Genomic DNA, 15,237 nt, shown 5'->3' with positions numbered 1-15,237 from the left:
GTAATATTATAAAACTGAAGAGTTTGTTAGCTTGAATGCGTTAATCTCAGGAACTACTGGCCTGATTTGAAAAATATTTTTTGTGTTGGAGGAAATCTTTAGGCTATACGTATAACATCACCCTACAGCCAATAGGGCAGAGCAGTAAAGAAAAATGTCGCAAAAATGGGAAATATGATTCAAACTATTTTCACGGCCTACGAAGTCGCAAGCACGTTAGTTTAAAATGTAGAGACGCAATTATTTGAGCTGTACCTACCTAAAAACTACAATTTGTATTGTTTTAGTAGTCTTTTTCGTGGCTGACATTCGTGACTATGACTGTTGCGTGTTAAAGTTAAAATAAAATAAGTCCTCATAATGGAAAGTTTTGTTGTGCTTATCAAACTAGAGCGAGCGTGTACCTAGCTTTTATTTCATAGAGAATTATTATCTTAGTACGAGTACCTATTGTTGTTATAAGTAAGTACTATAAGTTGAATTTTGTTTCTTATTGTTTAAATGAAAAATATGAACAAAAAATATAAAGAATAATTCTCTGTAAAGCGTAGGCTGCGTTACAAGAAACCCGGCAAACTTTTGATCTCTTTATACCAAAAGAACTTTTAACTAGTCGTTATGAAGAGAGTACCTAATAGATATAATATCTATTTGCTCAATTTAGAACACAAGATACCTACCTATAGTCTAGTGTAATATGTAAGTAAAATCAAAGTCCACAACCTTTATTTACAATTCCATCAACAATGTTGACCACTTAAAAAGGAGGTGGTAGTAAAATGTAAAGCAAAGACTGGTAAGTATGTATTAGCTATACAAGTCATTTAAAGAAAGGGGGCGGTTTATACAAACATGGTTGTGTAACCTTTAAATTTTCACACCAACATAAATATTTGGGCATCTGGTGATCTAGCTAACTGGTGAGTTTCAGATGAAGCAGATTTGTTACATAAGTTTGTCTAAATAAATAATCTTAAGTACCCAAGTTATAATAAGAAGACGGAAAGACATACGACGAGAGAGTGATCTATTGCCTTACATGATGAACTTTCGAATTTTTAAACTGTTGTGATCAAAAAGCCGGTACCTACCATACTGGAATCAAACAACACGAGTTAAACGTGCCAATAATCACATGAATAAAAACAACATTTCTAATACACAAACAAAAGATATCGATTTTCTAATTCTAGATGGGAACCTGAACAGACGTCGAAGTAATTTCACCGAGCGTCTTTGTCAATAAATAATGTTCACCTAATTATTAAATCGATAAACGTCGTGTCTTTCCACTGTTTCTTGTGCTAGTTAAATGTTTTCGTATTTGGACTTTACAACCTATATTTGTATAGGATTTGAAGATATTATTGTATGTTTGAATGTTCCAATTATTATTTTAGCTAATGAAGTAGCCTTTCACAGGGAACTGCCAGCTTCCCCCTACTTTTTAAATTTAGTTATGATAGACTAGTCCATTGTAAAACATAATGCCTGTCCCAAGCATCTGTCAGTTTGGCTCCTGATTTTTTCATCCATTCACTGTTTTCTCGAACCAGCTATCTTTTCGAGGTCGTAGCATATTTTTTTTACATATAGTCGTAGGCCCACAGCGTTTCTGACATTATAATTTTTCCAATTCTGGTCTTTCCATCTTTTCTTATCCTCAGTAGGTGAACTAAATTCCACCGCGGGAAGAGAAATACCTCGTCATCATAAAAAACAGCTATCAAGTTCCGATCGGATATTCAGTTGATTCGTACGACATGCGGGCTCATTGCGTATGCGCATGTTTATTGCCGTAATTTGAATAGATGCGCCTGAACAGGCCCGAACAAAGGATAATCGAACGGAAGCGATAGGTAATACAAACGAGTTTTGTAATGTGAGATAATTGTTTTTGCTCGTAAATCGTTTAAATGAGTTGAATTTTTGAGTAGGTGCGGTGGAAATACTCGATAATTGAGGCAAAGAATATCTACCCAGGTCCTACTTGTTTGTATGAAAGACACTAGTGATAAAAATGCAGAACGTAATGCTCAGGTACTTGTATGGAAGACACTATNGGATCCCCTAAATCATGATTAGTATAGGTATTCTTAGCCGAAACTAAATCTCGCCCATTTTAACTGGAAACCTGTTTTGAAGTTATTCACATTGGAAAAGTAGGAAAACTAACGTTAAAAATAGTTCTATCGACTCTATAAATGACAAGCCAACTTAGTTCTTGTAAGAGAACAATACGAACTCCTTAGGATCAATCCATGTCTGTCGTCCATCAAGACCTTTTTCCTTTGAAAAGGGTGTTGGTGTCAAGCGAGAATTAATACCAAATACTCAGGTGTACGGTCCCTGTTTGTACCTATCTATCTATATTTAGTAACTACTAGCTGACCCAGCGAACTTCGTACCGCCTTAGCGTAGAGATTTTCTTAATATTTTTTTCCGTAAGAACCATCCTTGGACTTCCACAAACATTTAAAAAAAAGAATTATCGAAATCGGTTCAGCCGTTCACACGTGATGCCGTGACAACGCGAAACGGGTTTCATTTTTATATATATAGACTAGCTATTGCCCGCGGCTTCACCCGCGTGAAATTTAGTTTGTCACAGATCGTCATAAATTATAGCCTATATGTTATTCTGGGTTATAAACAATAATACTGTAAAAAATCATTAAAATCCGTTCAGTAGTTTTTGCGTGAAAGAGTAACAAACATCCAGACAACTAGACATCCAAATTTTCGCATTTATATTAGTAGGATGTATATTTTCTGTGGAGTAATTTTCGTTCGTCTTAGAAAGTGTAGGCAATAGGTATAGAGGGATAATAGGAAGAAGAGATGTAGAGACCATGACACGTGTTTTTGATGGAAATTTAAGTACTTAAATGTCTACCATTAACCTAGGAGTTGAGTCCGATTTCTGAGTTTAGGTTGTTATTTAATGTATCCTGACAAAAAGTAGACATTCAACGGAAACATGGTAAAGTGAAACTATTTCGTTGCATACCTATGTACTAAGTTCCTGTTTCCTGAATGCATCAAAGCATTGACTATCGTTTTGAAATTAGGCATGTCATCATCACCGGCCTAGAACTGGTACCTAAATATATTACGGGTTTTATTCGTATTTTACTGTATCACGCTCTAATATCCTCGGCGTTTAACTGGCGTACAACAATGGCAGTTACGCCCGCCGATTTCTACTGCGAACAATGTTTATGTAGAAAAAAACTTCGCGCTTGGCCGGCCAACCGCGACGGTTATGGCGTGTGCGCCGTGCTCTATGCGCGGGTTGGGTTGCGCGCGCGCTCTGCTACGCTTTTTGTACAGTACAGTTGTCTCACACAACATGGTTAGACAATACATTAACTAGGAGTTCAGAGCCCTTTAGTGATGTTAGCACTTTATTTTAGTACTTGCAGCAAAAGTACTTGAAGATACTTTATAACTTTGCTCGGGAACCACCAGAGCAAGGCAGTCGTCTATCTTTATTGTATGTTCGATGAAGATACCATATGAGTGGTGTTTGTGGTCATGAGCAAGCTAACTATGTTGGTAATAAGAGTTACCGTTACATTTACCATTCCTACCTAAGTAACTACAGTTAAATGTTCGTTCAACTTTTATATTTGTTAAATTCATTCACATAAAGTTCTGAATTCTGAAAGTGTGGTTACGGTTCAGCATCTTGATTGATATTATGAGAATAAAATCATTAACGCAGTAGAAGTTTTTTGAATTTCATATCAATTATTTACGTAAAAGGAAAATAATGACTTCATCTGAACAGAAGAGCAATTCTTATTAATAACTTGCCCTTTCCTTGTAGGTATCTAGTCTTTTATACAACTTATAGCCGACATTGTAGGGAACCTTGCATTAGGGTTCGTTCGTAAATTTCGCAAGCTGTTTCTGAGCGCAGGTGCATTTCGCTTAGGCGTGAATTATAAATGCACAACAGAGAAAACATTGTGTCTTAAAAAGTAACGTTAAGGCTGGGCTTATTAATAGTATCAAAGGTGGTTGTAAAAGAAACTGTGGATATTTAAAGTTATTCGTAGCACAGTTGCACATTTGTTTGATATGTTAATAAGATAACAGTAGTGTTATGGTCAATACTAAGTATATTGGCTATTTAAATAATACAAAACATTTGTTACTTGCTATAACTAATGAATAAAGTCAGCGACTCTATCTAATTTGCTTGCTATAGGTAACTAATATATCTTAGAGTTAGTTATACTTATCTAATAGGTAAGTAATGTACATCTTATCTTATAGGCGCTGGTGTACCTAATTATGCCCAAGTTCAATGTGAACATAATAAACTGTCTACATCATCTAAAAAAAACTTAGACTTTACTTCTTCCTCTAAAGATTTGGCGCCGAAAATTAGAGCGAGTGTTTCAAGCTGTTTTATCACATGCTCTGTAGGAGCACTGCTAATCTTGCTAATTGGCTCCTGGCCTAGATCTGGCAGCTGCCTAGATCTCAGTTCTAATTGGTAGCACGCAAAGGTGTTCGAGGCAGATTTCTAATTGTTTCTCTTAGAACCTCCGCACTCAAGGTTGCTGCGGTGAATAATGGAAGATAACAAGTAAGGGTGTTTACAGATTGGCAGTTATTTGCACGCACATTTCAGTCTGATCCATTTTAAGTACAATTTAAAAGTTTTTTGCGATTACTCTGATAATATCAAAACCATAAAGAAAAGGAAACTCGCCTATGTAAAAGTGCTTCAGAAAGTGTGTCTTTGGTTATAAATTCAGACTAAATTAAACATTATTAAAATAAAAAGAAGCTATCATACTTTACCTATGTCGAATAAGTGCTGTGCACTGTGCTATTTAAAAGTTATAGCATTTTCCTTCAATCTTAATAATTTAGACTTACACGAAAACGCGCGTTTAAAAACAGCTTAATTTGTAAGCGCTTTAACAATAAACAATCATAAGCAATTTTGCAACAGTCATTAAGTTTATTTCGGTTATTGTTCTAACGAAGAATGAAATACTCAGTTTAATAGTTATTAGTTGTATCTGATAGTTAATTACACCAAAGCTATACGTATTATATTGTTCATTACATTAGCCACGCGATGAGATGGTAAAAGCTGATATCGTGCTGAGAAAAATCGTCATGTTGTGTCTTTGTGTTTCACTAATTCTTTGTAAGTATTTAAAGTAGCTATTACTTACTTACGAAGTGTACCTACTTTGGTTTGTTGCGTTTAGTTCATGAAGTATTTGAATGCCTAATTTGTGCCTAAAGTAGTTAAGACTTTTGTTGACAATTTAGAAAGAGAATAAACCATGGAACTGTTTACTAGCAATTTACAAGTGACCTGCCACAAAACTTCTCCTACTGAATATTACATTGGGGTCTTTATGAAAAAAACATGCCATTCTCTTTACAAAAGGCAGTATATCAAGAACCCGTTTGAAGACTCTTCTAAAAACTACACTTTTTCTGGAACTACAATACCTATCCATTGGTAGGTACTCATAATTTTTGAAAATGTAATATTTTATATTGATCCTTACAAGCGCCACTTACTTTCTGTGAAGGTACCTACCTGACGTTCTGAAGATGAAAGAAGCATCTCACACGTTGAGTGATAACCTTCTTAACTTAAGTACACATTATTGATAAATGTAAGCCTCAAACGCAAGTAAGCGTAAAATATTCACTTAGGTCAATCTGCGAATACACGCAAAATAAGCACATAAAAAGGCAATCGTTTTATCTTTGCCCCAGTACCAGGGGCTTGCAAAAATAATATTAAGCTCGCGCAGGTGTGGCCCACATATTATATCGTGCAGCCGACTCGCTATTTTAAACTTGGTTATTTGAGATTTCTACCCGGTTTACGCCTTTGCGTTGGGACTTAGAGTTTATTTTTTATTTGCTTTATTTAAAATTCACTCTTTTAGGAAGTAAATAGGTGGACTCGTGAACTTTAAGTTGGCATGCGGAAACTTATAGCTCTTCGGGGAGTAGTTTTATTTCAGTGTAATAAAGTTATTGTTTCGTATTTTAAAAGATTTGCTTTTGTTATGGTTTTCTACGGAACGATGCTAAGAACAGATCTTGAATAGACGTGTTCAGAGCGATTTAATGCAGTTATTACAAAAAAAAAGCAAACACTACAGACGGAAAACTTTTAAATTTTGTAGAGGTGTTACTAAGGGTTGAATACACTATTGACATAGTTAATATTTCTTTATAAGTCATCGCCCTGTAATTTTCGGTTATTAGCCGACACACGCAAGTCAATAAACCTAAATACCCGCTGGAAAATATCAGGAGTTCGTATCATGCTCAAAATAAAACATTAATTAATTAAGTATTCAGCCTTTATCCAATGCACGTACTCTTATCAGTCTCATGAACACTCAGTACTTAATTAATTGGAAATTATAAAGTATTTAGTGAAAAATCGTAAATTCAGAATTTTCCGCTTGCAATTATTTAAATTAGACACGAGTTGGCATTATTTCCACAACGGCATATATTTTATCTTTCATTTGAATTTATCCCATCTAACTATAATCCCATGGTCCCATGTAAATTAATACTTACAATTCCTTATTCCAGCCAAGTCAACTGGTTGGTATATTCTTGCATTTTCAGCGAAACTGTTCTCAGTGACATCGGAAAAGGCGCGATCTTAACTCTAGAGTTTTTCTTCGGTACAATTCTAAATTGTTTTTAACTTAAGTACCTACTTATATCGTGTAGCAAACTAAAGATAATTTATTAAATAAAACAAAGGCCATTTAACTTGAAACTTTCCGTTTCATTAACCTAGGGAAACATATATTCAGATTCAGAGATAGGTAAATTAAACACGTCACTTTACGGTGACCTGCTTAAATCTTGGATAGCGTTTTAGTTTAGCATTGATCTAATGGGCACTTTCGGAATCCATTCCATTTAAACTGTTGGGTTATTCTTCAATATTTATATAAAATGTAAATTGTCCAGGGGCCTGGGGCCGGCTGGTTTTTCGCATGAAAATAACGTATCTACCCCACTGAGAGCGCTGCGTGACGATGTTCAACTTTAATTCTTTTACGTACCTACGCAAATAACTACACGCATTTTAAAAAAGGCCAATTTACAGGCAAGAATATGCAAATGCGATTATAAATATACGCGATCTGCTAGATGTTATTTCAATGACATTATTTATTTGTGATATAAAAAATTACGATAGGTACCTGAATTCTCACGTACGGTACGGTAATTGATGAAATCGTGTTATGCGGAACACATCACATTTTTGAACAATAATAATCCGTCAAAAGAAAGGTTTTCAGCAGTGGATCTCGATTCTGCCCATACCTAAGTGTATGCCTATTTATTTACGTATTGGCTTCAAACTTAAATAGCCAATAATTGTACTAAATATTGGCTTCTACACCTTCACATCAGAACTTGTAGCCTTCGCAAATTACCCCTATTGCCTTCGCCTTTGACTGTGTTATAAAAATACACACTGCGTGAGTTGGCATCTGGTAGGTCCCCTTATGTCCAAGGTCTGGACAATACACAAATCGGTGTTTTGGACCCAAGACTCTCTTATTATCTCGAGGAAAATATGTCTATAGGTACTCGTAAGTATGCAAAAAAGGTTTTTATTTAGTCGACGATAATTGGAAGTGGAATCCGTAAGTTATGTCTATTAAATAAATGCATGAGAGGTTAGGTTTAGGTTTAAAGAACATTTATTTATCATTACAAACCTTACATGAGAAATTAACTAATTGTATGTAGGTAAGTAGGCAATTTACAAGTTGTCCAATAGCCAGTTACATTAAATGAATCTTTATATCCCGTATAAAGGCCGTCAATAAACTTACCTACGTTCTTTAAACTATAAATAACGTCACATCGGCTACCTATTTCGGTATGTCACGTGATAGTATGATAACGGCCCCCGAACAAAGCCCAGTTCCGTCCCATTGGTCCCCGCAAAGAACAATAACCCATTAATTTTAAGACAGTTTATTGCGCCCATTGAACAATGCAGAGCCACCGTGCGTACGACGATAATAAGTTATTACGCGTGTCTTGTATTGTTATGGATTACGACATTGTACGGGCCAATGAGATTATTGTTTTAACACCAGTAGCTTATTTTGTAATATTGAAATCAATCGTAATCGCTTTTAAAGGGCAGTCATAATGTAATGGCGTTCTGCCGATACTACAAAAGCGCGCTACGGCCTACGACTTTGCTACGATTTGACTACGAGAACCAATATGCGTTATTATCACATTGATTGCAAAATATTTCAAAATTTAAACTTATTCTGTTTAGTTCAATAATACGTTTTTCCAATTTAATATTGTTTTATTACCTACTTGTTTACTTCGTATTTTCTTAAGCACACAATGAAAGCTAAACTTAGCTGTGTACTTTTTCTAATCCCTTTCTATTTTATAATTACAACGAGAAAACATTTCAAAAGCGTAACCAAAGCATTTTTTATTCCTTTTATAACTTGTAACTCACAATGAAAACGTAAGATTAATAGAAATAATATGCATACTTTTTAAATGCATTTACCTGGCCTTATTATAAAGAACGCATGCAATTTTATGTAAGTAAAACTAGTTTGTGCCGTCGGCTCCTTATGTGAACTTTACTCTTTTCTGCTCTTCTGTTTAGCTTCGAACCACAAACCTTGGAGTCATAGATTCGATTCCTGTCATGATTCCAACACTTTTGGAATATAAAAGCTCTACATATAAGAGCTTTTGTACTTGATATTTTCCCAAGTCTATAAGACTCTGATGTCACTTTTCTTAGTGGATAGTGGCGAGGCAGAAGTACTATGTACCTAAAGAATAACAATGTATACTTATTATTATTATATGTATTTAATGTAGGATTAATGCAAACAATCAAGCACGCGACAGGGCATTGGCTGTAGCAGTTACCGCGTTTTTTGTAATCGCTTATCTTAGTTTGCTTTGAGAGAAATGTTTTTAGCTCACGTAACACCCAGCAACATGTCACGCTATGCAATCATAAATGTTGAGCGTTAATCGGGCAAAAGCAGTAGAAAATAACACTGAGCCAATCAGAGACTTTAATTAAGAAAAATGAGTTAAAAAACGTAATAAGTAATAATTTATACTCGGTTCTTTTCAAGCTTTAGGTTTACCGCAGCTATACATAGGTACTCGTAGTTACAGCTACCACTATAATAGTGTAATTTAAGGTAATAAATAGCCACATCAAGAGGCTTTGGTAATGTTGACACAGTGCCAAAATACTTCTCAATAATCACATTCCATTGCAGAAGGCCATTGAGTAGTTTTCAACTTGAAAAATCTATAGGTCATCATATTATTTTGTCATGGAAGATACATTTTTTTTGGATCTGGAATAGTACTAGACCACATGATGGTACCTTACGAGTACGTATATGCTGGTCAATCTAATTTCAGGAAGTAAATAATGAATAAGCCATCAACTATTCGTAGTTGGAACCAGCTACGTGCTGCAGGATGCAAGCACGCGTTACAATAAAACCATTAGGTCCAAACCAAACTGCCGACCTAACTTGCGGCAAGTACTTTTGCGGTTGCTGCGGCTTGACTCACCCAAACAGCCCAAACTGTTTTATCGACTTGCCTTATACGCATCCTGTCAAAATGCCCGCCACTGCGCATGTGCGTGCGGTTTGACAATTCTGGCACGCTTAGAATCACTGCGAACCAATAAACCCTAAAAACATAACAAAATATTAAACACATTGCTAGCTAAATACCCCGGCACCGCTTATTATTGAAAAAGGACGCTTTCCAGCAGTTTCCCCGCCGCCCACAATGTGAACTTCCTAATCCACGCGTTTGTTTTCTAAGCTAATTTTGTTCGGTAACCAATCTAAACACACCAAGCCGCCATAATTCGGTCGAATAACAGTGAATCAGTGTTTTATAAGAAAATTGTGTGATTGCATAAAATGTTCGTGAAGACTGTAACACTAAACCAGTGAGGAAGATGAAGAAGTGTTTCCCCTCGTTGTACCATCGAGCCTAGAGGGACTGGCAAAGGACAATCCTCATGAAAATTTAATGACTTAGCACGTAACAAATCAAACGAATATACATATCATTACTGTGCCTGTAGGTTAAATATATCAATATTATTTACTATAGATATACGCGTATTGCATTTAAGAGTGTTTTAATATATAAATCGTATTTAAACAAATCTTTTCATACACGTGTTTCTGGACTGTCAAATTGAGCTGTCTACGAAGTACCTACCTTGATTTGGAGTTGGAGTTTTGAAGTAAGTAGTACCTACCTATGTTTATTTATTTGGTGACCGATTCGCTGGTTAATGATAAACTTTTCCATAACTGTTGTCTGGAATTGATATCATTACTGTCAAGCAGAAAGCTAACCTAATTATTGATACATATTAACTTATTCGCCAAATTGACTTTAAACCGTTTATCGTTAATTGGTGAAATTATTCGACATGTTTATGTAGTTATAAATATTTTTAGTAACTTTAAATATACTAGTCTGCAACTGGAAATGTAACCAAATACGTATTGACTGTTGATAGTAACGCGTTAAAAATAACTTTTGATCATTGTAATAAACTCTACATTTTTTTCATACACAACTTCTTTGCATATTACTTTCGTCTCGAGCGAAAATTGTTTTCTATGTATCATTACATTGGTGAAAAGGTAGAGCTAATTTTATGCTACTGATACTGAGAAAAAGGTTTAAGAAAAATGTTTAATCCCACTTATTTGCTATTATCAAAATCGTTAACATGGAGATACATACTCATATACAGACGCCTATATTTAGTAACGTCTGGCACATATTTTTAAACGCATGACCTCCATTGATGGGAAATGGAGGTTTTCCCTCCCAGCTACCCTTTCTGTCAATTTTTGCGTTTGCCAAATTGTATTCTCGTTCAGTAATGTTGCACATAAGGCTAACACACCCTTTCAACTCGCCGGCATACAAGGCTTGACAAAGGTCATTCTGTCCCTACTAATTTATAATGCAACACACGGACATTCCCCGAAGGGGTAGTTAAAAGATGCCCTAAATGTCAACACAATTAATTTACTACTTCCATAGAGGGTCACTACTATTTTTGATAGAAATCTTCGATTTGCTATCTACGGGGCGCAAAATGTCAACCGCCTCTCCCTTTGTATATGAATACTTTAATTTATTTTAATATGAACTCACGGCGGCATCCGATTTTTAATGGCCATGGTCATTGTTTCTCTTGCAAAATCATTTAGGTTTCCATGTGTTTATTTTTCTAAAGTATTCAAATATACGTAGGAAGGTTTAACAAAGTATCTAGAACATGACTTTTCCTTCAAAAGATCGATAGCTTCAGGGTAGGACCAGTCTTTCTAGCTCAATGAAAATATTGTGGATTCGATCCACATTAAACTAGTAAATTATCAAATGAAAAATCATATTTTAGCAACATACCTACTTTTAGAGACTACAGCCTTGGCCAAAAGTATTGAGCACCCATGTTATTTATTAATTTTGAAGGAATTATACATGTGTCTGAATCAAAACAGTTTTTAACAGTTTTATATTGTTTATTTACAACAAAAAAATAATACTTTGTTGGACCACCCTTCGCCTTAATTACTGCAGAAATTCTTTTTGGTAAAGATTGTACTAATTTATTACAATCGTCACATGTTAAAGCGTTCCACTCTTCTCGCAAGCGATGTTTTAGGTCTTCTTTTGTTATTATTGAATGGCGCCGGACCTTGCGCTTCAATAGACCACACAAATGCTCGATGAGGTTCAGGTCTGGTGACTGGGCAGGCCATTCAAGCAGCTCGATGTTATTGTCACTAAACCAAGCCATCTTTCGGTCAGCTTTGTGACAAGGTGCGTTATCCTGCTGGAATTTGACGCTCTTCATGTTGATGTCACCAAAAAGTGTTGTAAACGAGGGCAGAAGTGCGGATTCAAGAGCGTTTATGTACTTTGTAGAGTCCATGCGTCCTTCACACACAAACATTTCCCCAACTCCTGCGGCGCTCATGCACCCCCAGACCATCACACTGCCGCCGCCGCGTTTGACGGTAGGTACCACACACTCCGGGGTAAATTCTTCGTCTACTCGACGACGGACAAATGTCACACCAGGTGTGCCAACAATCTGTAAAGTAACGAAATTTTGTTAAGTGTTTTTCGGTCCAATATTTATTTTTACAAATATAGTTTTATAATATTATTGTCGCGTATTGTTATTACATGATATTGGCTAACTTACCTCAAAGTTTGATTCATCTGACCACACAATGTTTTTCAAATCTTCCTCAGTGAAAGTTTGGTATTTTAAAGCCTACTCGTAACGAGCTGTTTTGGTCTTTTCTGAGAGCCATGGCTTCTTTCTGGCTGTATAGCCCTTAAGCCCAGCTTCTTGGAGTCTTCTGCGAGTTGTTCTTGCAGAAATTGGCGTATTAATTTCAGCTGATAACTCAGCAGCGAGGTCGGAAGAAGTTTTTTTATGATTTTTCAAAGACTAACAATACTACAGTATCATAGCTAAACATCTCGAAACGTGTTTTATTGCACGTTGTGCCGTGAGTTTATGTTTCAAAACCTGTCAAGGAAAGGTTTTTATCAAATATCTTTGAGTATCTTTTATAGTTATCATGTATAAGCAGTATTTAGGGGGTGCTCAATACTTTTGGCCAAGGCTGTAGAATAGGATCTTGGGGCTTTTCCTTTTATGGTGGTTGGGATCTTGTTTCAAAATAAATAGAAAACATAAATCATCGGCTGTTTCTTTTTAATTTAGAGCTCGATTTGATTTAATTTAGACCTAATAGTCCTTTATTTGAAACGTACATCGTTATTATAGTCAAAACTTCCGCAGGCAATAGAAAACACTCATGTACTTTTACTAATGTGTTTCCCCTGCCCAGTGAAAAGTCGGAAAATGACGGAAGCCAAATAAAAGCGTGTTTAGACAACCTGACGTGTTCAAATTACGTTATTCCGTGACTATGGATTAGTCGAGTTAAAATTGTATCCTTATTTTACGTCGATAAGAAAGAAAGCTATGAACATTACAGTACATTAGAAAGAAAAACTATTTGACTTATTTTGTGTAGAAATTGGTAGGATTATCGCACGTTTATAGCACTTTGTAGTTTAGCACAGCAAGTACAAATAAAAGCAAAACAGAAGCTACTGTAAAGAGTGTTAGTTTGCTATGTTTGCCTTTTAATTACGGAAGCAATTTAGCTCAACGGTAAAGTATAAACTTGTATCATTGGGGGAGGCCTATGTTCAGCAGAGGAGGACGTCCTATGGCTGAATGATGATGATGAAAATGATGTTGAAAGTACAACTTATGCTATGAGTTCAGCAACGAACAAAATCGTTGTATTCATGTTTGTACCAACGCGACGCCCAATATTGTATGTTTTATAAAGAGTATAAAGTGGTATTTTCATAATTTGAGTTACAACTTGGCTCTGGTGTGGCGAATGTCAATGAGCTGTATAATGGTCACATAAGAGACCCATCTAAAAATATCTACTAAGTAATTGATTACGGCATACTGAAAACCTGAATATACCTAAGCTTTTCATGTAATCCTCGCTGAAATCAGCGTTGATTATTCGACTCGAAAACTTTTTAGAAAACAATACCGACCTATTTAAAAATTGAAAATGCCTAACATTGTACGAGCGGTTTCGCTTAATTCATAATGCAACGAAATTCCTTACGGGCTGTCGTGAGTCGTTCTTATGTAAGCAAACAACGGTGTTGTGTCAATAGAATGTTTTCAGCTATTTTCCCACAAATGTAGATTGAAATTGCGATAGTGAAGGCAAACATTGGAGTGCCTTGGGGATCTTTGGAATTTACTCAAAGGTCACGAATGTCTTTGAAATGTCAGTCAGTCATAATTTGTAAGCCGGCATTGTATTAATAGTGTGAAGTGCTAGGTATTAATTTTATTGTTTGGTTATTTTATCATATTATTTACCCAAAATGTTAGAGAGAATATTTTAATTCTTTATTCCATTCCAAAGTACTTATGAATATGACATTGATTCACTTTATAACATTTGGTTAAAACTTAAATAGTTCATGAATAATCAGCAAGCAAGTCAACATTTCTGATTTAAAATTTCATAAAAGATCGTATATATGTAAACTAATTTAATGTATTTATCTAGGTTTTATTGATAGTACAAGGACATAGGTTGCTTTTATTTTTTTCAAGCCCGTTTTCACAAGGACGACCTCATGGTCAACATGCTCACGCATCGGCTACCGCGATGGGCTAAAAGATTAGAGAGTCCCATAATGTCCCATAAAACCCAAGTCATGTAGTGACCCGACGGGCGCGGTTCGCGTGTTACCCGCTCGCGTTCTCCCTACATACCCACTGGTATCGGCGTACGTTATACCTGCCAACATTTTTCTACATTTTAGTACACGCCTGAGCAATTACGTATATTGACGTTCATTTCCATAAATAGGAATTAATTCCTTGCCATTATTGCGTGCATTTTTCAATGCATTTAAGTGTACAGGCTATACGTTACGGTAATCTGCATTGACCCAATTTAGGTTATATTTACAATTCAGAGGTTAGCTAATGGAAAATGGATTAGATTTTCATGGAATCACTGGTTGATGGGCGGCGTATTGATGTTTGCTTATTACGCTAATGATCGATACGTAAAAGGTTAATGATTGTTGCAACAATGACTTTTGAAGTACCTGTCTATAAGTTTGTTTAAAAGGTCGATAAAATTAAATTATTTTGAAGAATGAAGGGCTTTAGTTTAATACGAACTTAACATCGATCTAAACATAACATTTTGTTCTGTCATCTATTTCTATCACAAAATTAGTAGCTTAACCAGACTCAAATGCATTGATCGCCATCGCTGCACGCTGGCTGATCGCGTGTGATCGCGTTGGTTTGGCTAAACCTTAACATGGTTCATACTGAAATTGAAGTTTACTCAAGTTCTCCATACAAAGTAGGTATAATTACTTCAAAGAATCGCAATTTAATAGTCTGTAACCACTGACAGAGGGGTTAAGAGTAGGCGCACACCGTTGATTTTTCGTCGGCCGATAGTTTAGTCGGGCAGTTGATCAGTATGGGCATGTATGGGAGTGCGCACACTACACCGATTCGATTTGGCCGATTCTTCATACAAATTAAAA

Source organism: Ostrinia furnacalis, unplaced genomic scaffold, assembly GCF_004193835.3.
Source record: "Ostrinia furnacalis isolate ACB-3 unplaced genomic scaffold, ASM419383v2 OfSCF4694, whole genome shotgun sequence".
Lineage (NCBI taxonomy): Eukaryota > Metazoa > Arthropoda > Insecta > Lepidoptera > Crambidae > Ostrinia > Ostrinia furnacalis.
The sequence above is the reverse complement of the archived record's forward strand: the minus strand, read 5'-3'. Positions refer to the sequence as shown.